Source organism: Anomalospiza imberbis, chromosome 3, assembly GCF_031753505.1.
Source record: "Anomalospiza imberbis isolate Cuckoo-Finch-1a 21T00152 chromosome 3, ASM3175350v1, whole genome shotgun sequence".
NCBI classification, from domain to species: Eukaryota; Metazoa; Chordata; class Aves; order Passeriformes; family Viduidae; genus Anomalospiza; species Anomalospiza imberbis.
The window spans coordinates 45,014,689-45,030,319 of NC_089683.1; the positions used below are offsets into that span (position 1 = coordinate 45,014,689).

At 43.1% G+C, this 15,631-nt stretch overlaps 1 protein-coding gene across 2 annotated transcripts in view; it reads left to right on the forward strand.

Annotated features, from left to right (window-relative positions):
* Positions 1-13,038, forward strand: part of SOBP (sine oculis binding protein homolog) — a 114,411-nt gene extending 101,373 nt beyond the window's left edge. For both annotated transcript variants that reach the window (XM_068184195.1, XM_068184194.1), the window contains one exon: positions 11,633-13,038. The gene's annotated coding sequence lies outside the window, so the exon portion shown is untranslated. The remainder of the gene's footprint in view (positions 1-11,632) is intronic.
* Positions 13,039-15,631: the final 2,593 nt, after the last annotated feature.

Here is a 15,631-nt window from a genome sequence, read left to right on the forward strand (position 1 = left end):
CTCTGATAGTGCAGCATCTTTGTAAAACTCTCGGTTTACTATGTGTCTGATGCTTCAAACCTGTGAGAGAGAAACTCTCTAATGAATCTTCCCTGTCTGACCATGCAAGAACGGCTCTGGCAGTCATTCTCGTACCACCTGAGCTGGGACAGAAGCCCCTCCACAGCTACACACCCCACACTCACACAATCAGACCAGGTTTCCTCACTGGCTCGACCGCAGGTTTTCCATAGCAGAGTTCTTAGATATCCCAATCATTAAAATAATTTCATCATGGTGCAATAAATAAATAAATAACAAAACAACAGCTCAAGCTGGTGCCTTTGAGTAGGGATCCAGAACAAAGGAATCCTTGGGCTTTTTTACCTTGTATACCCTCACAGTCTAAGCACAGGAAAGTCTGGGGGTTGTTGGCAGTGTCTGGTCACCCTGTGTCCTTTGTTATGAAAAGGATCAGTGCCCATTCCCAACCTCTTGCCTGGTGCTCAGGCTTGGGCTCCTGTCCCCCCCTGGAGCTCAACCTGCACCTGGCGCTGCAGCTGCACACTGTGCTACCTGCACTGAATATATTCCTTAACAAAACTAATGTAATGGAATTTATTTAGATTCACAAGCACGTAGAGCTTCTTTCAGGAAAAGGGGAAATGGTGGGTGTTGCAAGAAATCTGTTCAGCAGTAAAATACTGATGCTTTGCCGGATGTGGCTTGGTGACATGCCAGATTTCATTACAATCCGTGGAATTTTCTATAGCCTCCAGTAAATCCCTGTCCCTGGTAGCACAAATAGTGACTGCAGTGGTGTTTGGCACCTACAGCCATAGATAGCAGCAGCAGGCTGTGTAATCTGGGCCATTGCAGTATCTCCCTGCTCCATCAGTGTGGGCTAATTGCACCATCAAATATCTATAGTATAGCCAGGAGTCCCTTCTCATTTGTTAACACCGCATTCATTCCCTGTGCTGGTTGCAGGGCTGAAAACATCTCTTCTCTTGATCACCAACAGTATTTATTTACTTTCTTCGGTGGAACACAACCATTATTCTTTGCTCTCAGCATGTGCTGACACATATAAAAATAACTAATAAGAAGAGAGGACAACTATCATGTTCTTGGACTAGTAATCAGCATATACAGTAACTTGGAAGTCAAATTAATATTTAAAATCTTTATACACTCGTACGTGCCATTAGTGGGGATCCCCCTACCTGCCCCTGAGGTATGGAATGTATGTCCCTTAGCAGTAGTATCTTTATTGCAAACCCCAGTGTTACCTTTGGAGCTTGAAAGATTCCCTTCAAAAATGTATGCATGCTTCTACCTAGGGGTAGTGATTTGATCTAGTGAGAAGGCCACTATTTAGCTGTATCCTTTTTATTAAATTTTAGGAGAGCCATGGTTAACCCTTCCTTTCCCACCTTGTTGAAGCTCCTCATAGCTGCTTATTTCAAGACAATGCTAGAAGACTTGCACATTTATGTGCTTATTCTGTAGTCAAAGACAGGCTGGTTCTCAGCATCTATTTCTGCTTTCCTGGACTATCCATGCTGCAACCGTGCTGCCTCTTCAAAGTCCCAGTCCCACGAGGAGTTTAGTATCATTCAAAGCCAGAACCTAAACCCTCAGAGAGAGTTCTGGCTTCACCGAGTTGCGTATTTTTGCCTGTTGACATGATTATTCATGACATCACTTCACGGATAGTATTTGAGTGAGAAAGTTGGCAAACTGAACAAGCTGCATTGGAAAGACAAGGATTCTTTATCATTCAGTTACTGTCCTCAGCCCCTTGTATTCTCTAAATGTTAATAACTGCCACTGTGATTATCCTCAGGAATAGTGATTTTCCCTTTCATCCTGAATTTTTCATATTTCTTTGCCTCACTGTAAGGGTTGTCTTACAGGAAAGTTTTCAAGTTGCCAGGCAAGATTAATCTGACCCAATACAGACATCTGTAACAAAGATGCAGCTGAGCTAATTGTCTAAACTCTCTTTAACCTAGAGAAGCAGGCACTTCAAAGAGACAGCTGAGCTCATCCCAGAGTCAACAACTAAGACAGTTCAGATTAATTGTGCCCTAGGAGTGACTCTTTTTGCCTGTAATGAGGTAAACTTAGGGTGAGTGGCACAGACCTAGATGTCCACATAGACACTGGAAGTTAAGAAGCCCAGCCTAGGTGTCTGCCGTACCCCTGGGGTTTCTGCAGTAGCATAGCATGGCATGGTGATGGTTATTAGTCTGTGTTCATCCCCTCGTTCCTCCAGAAAAAGAAAAGAAGTAGCCTCTGTGCAGAAGATATGGGACACCAGGGTCCTTATGTGCTCCAAGGGAAAGAGGATACTCCAAATACTCTGCAGAAGTAAGCAGCACGGTAACCATCTCATTCCAGTGGGTACCTCAGTGAAATGCGGGTGGGTTTTGAGCGTCTCAAGGCACGCACAAGTGATTTGTGCAGCTCTGATGATTGATTTGAGGTGAGGACTCTGCGGTTTCATGCAGAGCCCTTCTTTTGCTATTTCAGCATTGCTGGTCACAGCCAGTCTAGGGGAGCAGAAGGGCTTTACCTTAGATTTCTGCCCTCCCTGCCTGTGAGAACTGAGCAGGGCTCAGAGCCTGTCTGTGTCTGTGCAGAGGGGGCAACAGGGAGAGGAGAGCATCAGTGTAGCCTCTTGCACCTGCAGCCCTGACCTCTGCCATGCCCATGGGTTAGTTCCTCCTGCCCAGGCCTCAGGAAGCAAGGAGATAAAACCCTTCTTCTGCAGTTCAGTTGTGGGGAGGATACCTTAAGAGAGACTCCAACCTCATAGAAATAAATTAGAAAGAGGATAGAAGCTGCACTAATAAATGTGTTGATTTGGGCCCTTGGAGGTTTGTATTGCTAGCACTGGCCACACTAACCTGGGAGAAAAAAAAGTCCAGCCAGATGTCTTTTTCTCTCTTGCTTCTCACCTACTTGAATTGGAAAATCTGAACATATTGCCCTAATGTGCAACTTTTCCTGGATTTTATTTCCCATCAAATTGTGTGACAAGAAGGAAATTAGCCAAATATTTTTACGCTAGAGTTCTGGACAGACAGATTGAATTCATGTAACAGCAACATGGACTCTCTAAAAAGGAATCAGTGCAAGCGTGACCTTTTTGGGAAAGTTGCCAATTTCTGAATTATTTAATGTACCAATTACTTGATTATTGAAAGTGCTAATCAGCAACATAATCCTTGATGTTAAAGTTTAGTTTCTCCATCAGGATGTGGACTGTCAAGCTGTTCTAACTTGATGCAATTTGAAAAACTATCAAAAGATGTCTCAGTGCCAAAGTCCTGCTATGATAAAGGAATGAAACTAGGAAGAGTATTCTGTTGAGTGTTATATTTTCAAGTTTGAGCAATGTGAGTTTCTAAAATTAGCAGTGTTAGTGTTGCCTGCCTACATGCTTTATGCCCTGGCGGGATCAGTTTTAACCCGCCAGCTTTGATGTCAATATTTCCTAAAGCAAAGAAATGAAAACTGAGGTCTGCTTGGATTTAACATGATAGTTATGTTAAACTAAATGAGAAAATGAAGTGGCACATGCTAAACCCACAACTAGCTTCTGTGTGTGCATATGTGTGTGTGTTGGGTAATCCTGTGTTGGGGACAGAGGGGTCAGGAAAGGAAGCAGTTTTTCTGCTTGTGATAGCAGAATTTCTTCCATAAGTAATGGAAATAATAGGTGTATTGCCACCTACAGAGCCAACCTGTATGTCCCAGGGTCAGCATCTGCTGTGTGAAAGGCCCAAACCTTCAGCTGTCTAGTCCATGCATTGTACTTGTAAAAATATACAGCATGCAGAACACTCCATTCAGAGCAGAAGTAATATATATCCTACTTTGAGCTCCTCTGCCCATAATGGTCCAGCACAAGATTTCCTGCTGTGGTCTGGATGTTCCTGAGGCAAGGGGCATAGCTATTAACCTCCTTTTTTTTTAACCTTAGAGATTTTCTCTCTCCTCTGTCACTGTGATATCTATCTACCAACATCTTTCTTACCTCTGCCCAGCTTGCTATGATCAGGACAAAATTTGACCTTAAAGATATATTTGAAAACAGTTTTTCTATATTTGAACACATTTCTATGCTAGTCATCTTTGTTGACATGGTACTACGGGCCACAGCCTTAGCTAATTTTAACTGGATATAGGTCCACTGGTGCTAAACTAATTTAAATCAGCAGAGTAATTGGACTCATACACTTAACACCTACTCTTCTGCTTCAGAAGTTTTCCTTCACCTGGCTTCTTATTAGTCTACAGAAATTTTCCATTTATCCAGAAGGCGAGAGGAGCGACTTTTAACACCACAAAGCCTTAAACACATTTGCTTGGAACTGAAGCTTTGCCCTTGAGAGCCACCTGACTCTAGCAGTGTGATCTTATGTTTCAAAATTGCCTGTATACCTTCTCAGGTATATTAAACCAAAAAAAGGATTTCCCAGGGGAAAAAAAAAAAAAAAAAAAAAAAGGAAAGAAAAAAAAGGTTCTCAAAATAGTGAAGTATAAAATGACATACTTCCAGGGTAGCTTTCAGCTCCCACATCTTGCTGCCGGGGTGTGGGAGTGCTAACTTCCGTCTCAGTGGCAGTAAATAGCAGGCTCGTGGTACGCTGCCATAGATCACTGCACACTCTTTGAATCAAAGGAGCAAGTGCTGATTTCTGATGGGCTCCTCCTGCTTTTCTATAAAACCTCCTGGGGCACATGTTTCAAATATGAAATTTGATTCTTCAACTCAGTTTAGAAAATAACTACACCTGGTCTGATTTGTAAAGGTAATACGTATCTAGGACTGTTGGCAAACAAAACACATGGCCAGAAGTTGACAGCCAAAAAAGGCATATCTCAATTGACAGACCCACAGAAATCTGAAGAACCTACGACACCTACAGACTGTAGTCTACCTGACAGCTCCCAGGACCTCAGACCACCGATTTCAGAGAAAATTTTGGTGCTTACTTGCCATTATTAGTTTTAAATGTCTTATGAAATTAAAATCATTTGAACTGAAGTAAGCACCATGCATTCCCTAAGCTGGTACAACCCACATTCATATTGAAACAATTAGTTGCTCATCATTCTTTGCCAGGCTTTAAAAACTGATCAGGCACTGCCATATGTATAAGGTCTAAAATTCTCCCCTTATTTAAGTTGGTTCAGAGCAGGTTTGGCTGCACTGAAAAGTGTTAAGTGTGAAACAGCCCTATGGGGAGACTCGAGCTCTTCATCAGCCTGTCCTTGTGCTGTCAAGCTATCGAAGTCAGTGGTGTAGGGAAGTTTTATGGGGGTGGGGAGGAAAGCACAACTCATAATTAAATACAGAGTCCCTAACAACAAAGACCACAGTAAAACAGACTCTTGTAAAAACACTTGTGAAAACATAATCTAGACATCGATTACCTTGACATGCAGGGGCCAAGATGCTGGATGGTATGTGTCTGATTGCCACTGAAATCTGATGAGGAGCTAAGAACCTCACAGCCTTTGTGAAGCTTGACCCTGAAACACCATGGCAAACCTCAGTGCAGAGCAGTGAGCTCTGAACAACTGTGAGAAGCTTATAAATTATTTAACAGAATTACAAGCAATACCTGAAAGTGGGAAAGAAAGGAGCAAAACACTTCTGAGGACTGTGGTTGTAAAAAAGTTGGACATACTCAAGCAATGAGCCATAGATTTTAAGATAAAATTAAATTATTGTTTAAAAAAACACAGTGGAAGATTGAAGCAAAGTAGAAATAAAACTCTTTAAGCAAGAAGTCAGGAGGAAATCAGACAGTGGCAAGCAAGACTTTCTGAAGCAATTTTTGTTTCCAGATTACCTGCTGTCTGCTGTTGGTCCCATACAGGTAAGCATGTTTCTGGGTACCTCCACTAGTCAAAGCCTCACAGCTGAGACCTCCTAATCATGATCTTATTTACATTATTTTGATAATGAGCTGCAGTGCACTCACAGGACTGAAAGTTGTCTTTGGAAACATGTGTGATCATCTCGTGAGAGCCATGAATTGGAGTAACCTCTAACATTCTGCAGAACCCTCAACTATTTAATGTTTGCTTCTACCATGAAAATTACAGCTGATTAAATATCTGGGTTTAATCCTGCTCAGTAGTGTGTGCACTCAGCGCCTGGTGCCTCTAATGGAAGTTGAAGGCCCTCGGCACGTTACAGATTGAGGTCCTGCCTCTGACTCATTTGAGTGGCTTTTCTTCCCCAGACACAACTTTGGTATTTGAAGAGAATGGTATTCCTGTACAACATGTGTCTCAATTTGTAATGATATCCGCACTGCAGCTGGCTTGCTTTTCCAAGTGTTTCTGAAACATTGCTGCCTTAAATTCGAGCCAACCTTCAATAACAAATTATCTAAAGGCAAAGAGGCTGAACTGCATTTGCTGAGAGGACACCCATACTGCCTGTTGTGCTCCATCTTCCAGTCCCAGTTTTGGACTTTCATGCTGTGTAATGTAATCAGCTTCTGTGAAGGCAGATATTAAAAAAAAATAATAATTTAAGAAATAGAGGGTTTTGGAATTGGGTAGTGTTGAGTGACATAACTATGGAATTCTGACCTCTCTGGAAAGATCTGCATCCCGTCATCAGGTGATGGATATTGAAACCTATGGTTAAAGCAATTTTCAGCTATTTATTTGGAGCCCACGTGATTGAGTGCAAAACTTTATGTCGTCTGCTTATGCTCCAAATATTTATAAAGTTTCATGAACCACTTGTGCTGCCACTTCTAAGTTCCTTACTCAAAAAGAGGAGAAAAAAAAAAGCTCTTTACCACAGAAATGCTCCAATTGAGAGAATCGTGAACACAACTATAGAAGATATATGACAAAAGTCACTGAAAATTTGGATTCTGACCCTAAATTTGAAAGTCACTGAAAATTTGGATTCTGACCCTAAATTTGAAAGTCACTGAAAATTTGGATTCTGACCCTAAATTTGAAAGATCAGTTAAAATGCCAATTCAGTTTTATTTGACGCAGTTTGCCAATTATTGCTGAAATTGTTATCTTGGTGGTAAAAACATTGTTCCTGTCTTCTTGGAGTGAGAAATAGATAAAATCTAAAGCAGCTTTTGGGCCTAAAGCAGGTTTTTCAGTGCCCAGTTCAGTGCTGAGGATGAGGGAGATGCTCTAAGGTGCCTGACACTGTACTGAGGTCCATGCCAGGTCTCACCCACTTGTTCCTTATGTGTTCTGGATGAGCTTTTCCTCTCTTTCTCCCACAAGATAATCCACATGACATTTTTGCTACCTGAGCATGCCCCCTTGCTTTTGGATGAGTCTGTATCTGCTCTTGTTTAGACTTGAAAAGGACCAGAACAAGAGCTGTGAAAACCAGGGAGAAACCCCGTGAGGACAGTGCCAGGCATGCAGTCCTGGATGGCTGTGGACAATGGAATTGTTCATGGGAAAATGGGAAAATGTTGATTTCTTCCTGATACAGGATGCTGAAACTTTTCACTAAGAAGGTTCATTGCTGCTTCAGAAAGTTTTGTTATTGTAATTGTTATAATTTTGTGGCCCACAATGACATTTAAGGTTAAAAAGCCAGGCCCAGGTGTAGCCCAGGTGAGGAGGAGGACTCTCTTAGGGAGGTACAGACTACGGCTCAGCAAGACACCCATCCTCACCATCCACTACCAACAGTTAAACTGCCTTTCTCTGGCTATTTAACTGGTTTTACTGGAGAGATCAGGTTGAATAAGAAAACTGAGAAGCATCTTAGAATAGTGGTTTAGGCCCACTGCTGAAATACAAATTGAAGTTACTATTCTGATTCAGACAAAATCAGAGGTTTAAAGAAGGCTTATCATATCACAGTGGTTGCCTGTTTTCAGGAAAGGAGAGTAGAAAGTGTCTGGATTTGGTTTACCTTCTATTTCAGTTTTTCAGTTTTGGGGTTTTTTTTCTTTGGTTCAGTTTGGTTTTTTGGTTTGGATTTTTTTTTGGGGGGGGAGGTGTCTTGTGGTTGGGTTTTTTTTGGGGGGGGAGTGGCAGGTTGGTTGCTTTTTGTTTTATTTTTTTTTTTTTTAATATCTTGCAAAATGTCAACTTTATCCCAGCTTAGAATGGGAGAATCTGTTGAAAAGTTGGCTGGTTTTTTTTCAGAGGAAAATCATATCTTCTGCCACATCAGCACACCAGTGGGGCAAAACACACTACTTACAAAGCTGGCAAACACACTGGTGCTGCACTAACTGGGGGAGACTGGGCTGCCCTGCTGTTGTGGAGATATACTCAATTACAATCAGGACTGGCCCTGGCTGGCTCTGCCATAGGGGTCACTTCTAATGCAGAAATTAGAAGTCCAAAACCATGATGGCATTTTCCTCTTTGCATGATCCATGCAGATACCTCAGAATGCCCCAAAATATAAACCAGAGACCACCCCCCCACCAGTAATAGCCTGGAGAAAATGGTGCAACAATTCATAGAGTTGGGAGTGTCTTTACCATTTCTTCTGCCTTGGTAGAGAAAGCAAATCCCAGGGCTCTTCCCCAGTGCATTCCCTAAAGTCACAATGTTTGCTTAGATTGCAGCTCATGTTTTGGTAGAAGGGAGAGCCTGAGTTCCACAGGTGACCCAAAGCTGAGGAGGATCTTTAGCTAGCAAGGTCAGAGCAGAAGGAAATCACTATCTTTGAAATCCAGCCTTGGTGCTTAAGGACTCAGCTTGTTTTCCCATTTGAGCTAACAGTCCTCCCTGTCTTTTGCAATGTGGCATCCCTTCCGTTAGCTCATGGAAAGATCAATCATAGAGTATTCAAAGGGGAAGGTTTTAATGAAGATGCTCGAACTGCTTTAAGAATTGTAAAAAAAAAAAAAAATTAAAAAACTACAGAACTATTACAAGTAACAGATGATTCCTGAATGTTTCCAGGGTTGAGCTTGCTCCCATGCTGACTTTAGCTGCACTCTTGTGGTTTATCTTCAGAGCAGTTTCCCTGAGAAAATAATTGCAGTGCCTTTACTCTAGGGCCATGCATGTTCCAGATGAACCAGGCCTCTTTTAGCACATCAGCATTCATTGTCTGGGTGAATTAAGTGCTGTGCTAAATTATGGAAACTCTTCCATGCCAGTCCACATCAACAGTTGTTTCAGCCTTCCCCACCCAGTCTCTAATTTTTCCTGAACAATAAGATATGAATCTGGAGACAGAAATGTTCAATGGGGCATAGAATGACAGGGAAGCATACGTGGAAAAAACTGTGTATGTGTCTGGATGTGTGTATGAGTCCAAAGCCATGTCAATGACATGCAGGACATAACTGGGGAGGATAATGTGGAAAAGCAGCTCTTTCTGGTGGCCATCAGGAGCATGCTGCCATGCTTGGCTCCTGGGGCAGTGCTGGGAACAGATACACAGGGATCAGTGCTTGGATGTGGGTGAACAGAAGAAGGACATCTCCTCACTGCTGAGCCACCCAGCTCCTCAGCATGGAGTGGCAGGGAAGTGAGGAACACTTCCAGCATTTGGCTGTACCAGGCAGGACCAAGATTCCCACAGGACAAAGGGCTGTAGCTCTGCAACAGCCCTTGGAAAGAGCTTGGTAACCACAGAGAGGGAGCAAAGAGTGGGGGGGCTTTGCCTGAGCTGCCAAATTGACCTGCCATTCTCTAATTCTGTGCTGGTCTGAGCAAGGACTTAAATCCTTATGTGTTGGGCATCAGCCAAAGAGGACACTCTGTGTGGGTGAGTGCAGCCTTTGTCACAGCTGCCAATTGCTCAGGTTTTGACTAACAGCCACACAGGGCACCGGTGCAGCTCTCACCTGTTGCATGGAAGCAGTGCATCACTATCTGAGCCCACACAGATGAACCTCCAAGCCACCTGCTTGAGCTGGGTCATCATCCAGTTGAGTTAGTCTCCTTTCCCCAACATTAACAATAGAGCAGAAACCTTCTTACTTGTTCTCTTTCCCTCATCTTTTGCGTACTGCTTCCTGGGTTTGACCTACAGCCTGCCTCTAACTTCTAGGTGGTCTTCCAACCCAGGATCAGCCCAGCCCTACTTGACTTTGGAAAGCAAGCAAAACCCAGTGTGCTTACCTCAGCACAACTCACATAAGTTCAACTCCATGGCTTTATTTACCCTGATGAAAATTCTTTTGTGGTTGATGCAATTTTTCTATCTGATCAGCAATATTTGATGTGTGTTGAAGGCAGGTTCAGCTAGGGTGAAGAGCATATGTCGCTCTCCTAAAAAGTAATTTGTTTTTTTTGGGGGGAGATATAAATAGCTGACTTTATTGTGCTGGTCATGCACGCTAGTGCTGGCACGAGGTGCGTAGCATTGAGCTCCGAAGCAGTGATGACTAGTGTGTTCTCATTTCTTTATAGAACTTTGCATGCGATGCCTGATACGGATTTTTATTGTGTAACTTGATTGCTACAAAGATGCATTCATCAAACGCGATTGATGCCATATGAGCCAGTCAACAGGGAAGGTCCTTCTCGCCGTTCTGCACACCCTGTTACACTGAGTCCATCTGCACCAGGGGAAAATAGACAGAACTTACACAGCTAGATGACTGCTCCAGGCAGAAAGCATCAAGAGCCACTGAACTTCTTTATGCCTTCCCTCCCAAATCCCTTACTGGTCTGTGCTGTACCATGTGCTATGAGACTGGTTAGTGAGGGATGGAAATTCATTTCCGTTGATGTATGGAAAGAGAGAGCAGTGAGAGGCTTCAGACATTACAGGTTTAATTTTCTCTGCTTCCCTTTTTACACTAAGACTTCAAGCCAAAAAATGTGACAGAAAGCAGTCATGTACTTCACCTTAGTAGGTGGATACATCCCAATTCTCAGTCTAGTTCTTGTTCACAGCTCTCTGTACACACAAAGAAGCTCATCTCACTGGGCGCATTGCCTGAAAGCACAAACGTTACTCCTTAATCTAGATATAATGGTCTCTATGCCATGGAAGTTTATGCTGGTCGACATATTCCATGTGCCTTCCAGTCTCTGCTGTAAGGAGGGTGGAGGTTTGGCAAGGGGATACAGGCACGTTGTTGAGAAGGATTGCAGAGGAGCCAGTGTGAAGGGGAGGTCGTGAAGCAGACTGAGAAGGAAAGTGTGCCCCAGCATCAAAACTAAGGCTGATAAGTACTGCAGAGTTTCAGACCAAATCTGTAGGGGACAGCAGATCCCATCCAAGGAGATAAAGTCCAAAGCTCACTGTGTAGGGAGACAGAATCGCTGCTAGGTAGCTTACGTGGCCAGCTGACAAGGGAAGTAGAAGCGTACGAAGCAATGGTGTATCTCCCAGTATCCTCTAGAAACACTAAGACTCAGGAGCTTATAACTGCCAGGGTGTTGTTGAGAATTAACTATAATTATATCAGCTTCCAGCTTTTTATCACAGGAATTCCTCCATGTTCCTTTCCAGGAACCCTGGGAGCCGTGTGTCCCAATGGCCATTGAGGCACGAGGGGCCGGCGAGGCCGGAGCAGTGGGCTTGTGCCTCAGCCTGGCTGCCTGCCCAGCGTGAGGCTGTGTGGGGCGTGAGCTCAGGCAGTCCCAGCCTGCCTGCAATGAGCCTCCTGCTGCTCTCCCTGACCCCCTCTGCTTGTCTGCTTTGCAGGAGCGCTCACTGACAGGGTACCTTGCATGGAGAAAGGGAGCAGAGCAAACCACGTCACTCCACCGAATGACACCAGCTGGTCCGCTCACCACCCCCTCTGGCTGAAAGTCCAGCAAAGAAAGCAGCTTCCTGTCATGAAGCCCCCAAGGAAGTCTCGGTCCCACGGGTGCCTTTGACCCAGAAGACAGCACATCATAGATCCACACAGTGTGCTCAGCATTCCTGCGACCACCCCTCTTCTCCTCTCGGAACGCTTTTTCCTCTTTGTTTCTTGCTGGGGGGGATTTTTCACCCAGGTTTCAAAAACCGCATGGACCAACATAGGTACTTTCCCCTCACTGACGTCGAAGTTCAGATATTTGAGACTGGACAATGATACGGATTTTTTAAAAAATTTTTTTTTTCCTTTGAAAAACTGCTGTGGTTTTGCTGCTACACTAAGAATCGTGATTTGCATTGTATGGTTTTGGACCTATTCAAGTTTTGATGGGGGAAAGGGGTAATACTGGAGTAGCAACGCTTCAGAGTCATCTCTGTCCTACCCATGATGCACTTTTAAATGAAGAGTTAGAATATTTTATTGGCTAATATACTTTCCTTGTTATTTTTACAAAGGCCACCTTTATCCTTTCTAATGCCATATTTTCAGTGTTACACTTTTATGGCTTTTAATTTTTGATTTGACAGATGTAAGAAGCAGCATGAATAGTTTATACTGTGGTTTTTCAGAGACTGAATGCCAAGAGAACTCAGTAAATGTTTATTCTTCTCAGCTTTCTCTTTAAATTCCCCTAAATAGCGCCCCATTTGGGAACAGAGCAAGAGTGTTGAACTAAAGACCAAAATTCCCTCAAGGTGTAAAATAATCTGAGGGGAATATTTGCTGGGCGTCACGAAAGACTTGGATGAAATTTCAACCCTGATGGTTTTCAGTGATCCAGGAAGGCAGTGAGACAATCTCTCCATATGCATAGCCCTTTCATGATAATTAGAATGGTATGGACAAACCAATGAAAACAAGGGTAAAGTGAGAAAGATCCCCCATGATTCTGTTTCACTGTTTGCTTTCTCCTGTCATGGTTAAGAGAAATGTGCAATTTGATCCTCAATCAGTGGGTGGAGGATAACAGGGTAGAATTTACTTGTGTGCACTTGTACAGTTGTAGCCAAGAGTCCAAAAGTACACTAGAGCATGTTATACTGGCACTGAATTGGTAAGAGAGTTGTGGAGTATCCCATTCTGACAAATAAAAAGAAAAAAAAAAGAAAATAAAAAAATACAAAAACCCATAAAAACCCCACAAAAAATCAAAAAGAAAGAAAAAAAAAAGAAAAAAAAACTCAGATCACCTTGTGATTCAGTGTAACTGTTTACTAACTCGAATAAAGCAATTGTTCACTCTTGAGTGTTCAGAGTACACCTTTTCTATAAGGCTGCTGCGGGGAAGAGAGGAGCAGTTTGCAGGAGCAGAGTCTCTGTGTCAGCGCTGTTGGGAGCAGGGCAGCAGAGTAAGTTGAACCAGAGCCTTGTAGTGATGGTGCACTATGAGCACTATGTATATACTGTATTTCTATATTTTCCTTTGTACAGATTCACTTAAGTCAAGCTACTGTTTTACAGGTGCTCCTTATTTATTAGAGCTGTGAAAGCTTGGAAATCACACCGGGCGAGTAAGCTCGCTTTTTAAAAAAACAAACAAACAAACAAACAAACAAACAAAAAACAACAAAAAAAAAGGGTGGGTGGGGGGAATCCAACAACTCCTGAGTCTAGGGAGAGAGCTCAAAGACATTTCGATGAAACATCTTCAAGAGAGCAAGAATCTGAAGCACCCTAAGTGTGCTCTGCTTTCCTTTCGTCTTGCAATGCTTTTCTCTCTCCCTGACTGGTGTCAGATTTATTAAAACAAAATAAATCTCCAAGAAAAAAAATGCACTTAAACGTGCTGTTGTTTTATTTTTCTTTGTTTTCCCCTCTTTGTTCATGCAGTTATTAATTCCTATACCTCCCTCGTCACAGACAAGAAGACCCCTGAGTCTGAAGCCACAGAAAAATATGTGTAAGTTGTTCTTGAAAGCTGTATCTATGTCCCTTCCATCTTCATGCCTCCCTTGACACTTCTCAGTTTCTGAAGTGTTTAAGGCATGGGGAGAAAAAACCCTGCACTTAGCACAGTGCAGTCCAGGGATCTTCTCCTGATCTTGGAGAAGATCCCTGGGTAGATGCAGTGGTTGCAGCTTCATTGATTTCGAGAGGATCTCTGCAGGCACAGTTTTCTCATGCTGCCTCTGGGGCAGTATACAGTGAGTATTCTGCCTGCCTTTTGTGAGGATGGGGCTTTTCTGTGCATGAGCTCCCCCTGAAATCAGAGGTTCTTCAAAGGACCAAACTCCTCCCAAGTGCCCCCAGACCTCTGCCACAGCTATCTCACACAACGGCGTTTGCTTCCCAGCTCTTGGCTAGCACAGCCAGCACTGCTGATGGAGGGCTTGGAAATGTCCAGTGAGCTCTGGAACTATTTGACTGATTTCATTAACCAGCCATGTAAGGCAAACAACAGCCTAAGCATGCCTGCTTGGAAGGGCATGTAGAGTAAAGCTTGTCTCCCTAGTAAACAGCTTGCTGCATCTCTATTTATTCATCTGAACTTGGCTGTAAAACAAAGGCCGTGTGTATTGATTTTGCTTTTGTCAGTGGTCCAGAATTGTTAGCACACATTTTCACTCTTCTGAAAAACAACAGACTCTTTAGAGAAATCTTTCTCTCTGGTGAACTGGTTTTCTTTTCCAGAAATGAAATCAGCTTGTCAAAAATCATCAGGACAGCAGAGGTAGAGAAAGTGATCTAGGCTAGAGCTGGCTTCACATGTTTCCAGTGATCACAGACTTACCTTAGCTTTCCTGAGAATTTGCTCACCTTGTACTTTCTTAACATCTTACCCCAAAATTCAGAATGTGAACAACTGCTTCGAACAGCTGAATCATTTCATTGTTTGCTATTGAAAAAAATATCTCCAGCTGCATACATGGGTAGAAATATCCAAGTACACATAAACCTTGAGGAAAATGCAGACCAAATGGTACAATACATTATTCAAGAGAAACCTGCTTTATTTCTGAGGCCAAATCCATCCCTAGTACGATGCCAACAAAATGAATGGAATCACACAAAGGATGTAGAGGTCCTTTGCAATTAACAGGAACCCAGCAAACACTTGCAGATCGGTGCTCTCCTGCTGCTGACATTATTTATTGAGCACTAAGACCTAATAGCCAAGCCAAGCTCTTTCCTGGGGAACTTACCATCAAGGAGCCAGACAAAGAAAATCCTGTGCACTGGGAGATACAGGGGAGGGTTCCTGTGTGCAACAGCCATCGCTCCAGCTCTTATATGTGGTTTTGGGATGCAGAGACCGTCTCTATCAGCAGAGAGAGGCGGTTTTGCCTCGGGTCTCAGAGCAGCTGGCCATGCGTGCATCCCTTCACACTGCCGGGGCAGAGGGGGAGTTAGCTGTGATCAAGCTGCATGGGCCCTTCTGCTAGCACTGAATTCTTGCTGGCAGCGAGAATTTTGCCCTTGTGATAAAAGGGGGTCTGCATACTGCACGCACTCTGCATTAATTTCCTCCCCTGTAGTCTTAGATGATTTTGAGAGCTTTTTTTTTTCAGAACTACTACACGTGACAGTTTTTTGAGTGGCCCAATTCCGTGAATAAGGATGTCCCTCATAATGAAAACAATTTGTGCTTTTTCAGTGCTAAATTATAGAAATAAATTTGCTTTGTTCAAATAAGTGCTGTGAGCCAAATTTGCAAGGATGCTTATCCAAGTGAGATATCCCATTCTGAGGTCCATATTTGGACACTCAAATCAACACTCAGCCAAACACATGCATGAGGCATTTCAATGCCATTTGGAGTGTCCATATATAGAACTGGATGCCCAAACTTCATTGCCTTTGTTTTAAAAATAGACCTGGAATATAAAGACATCATTTAA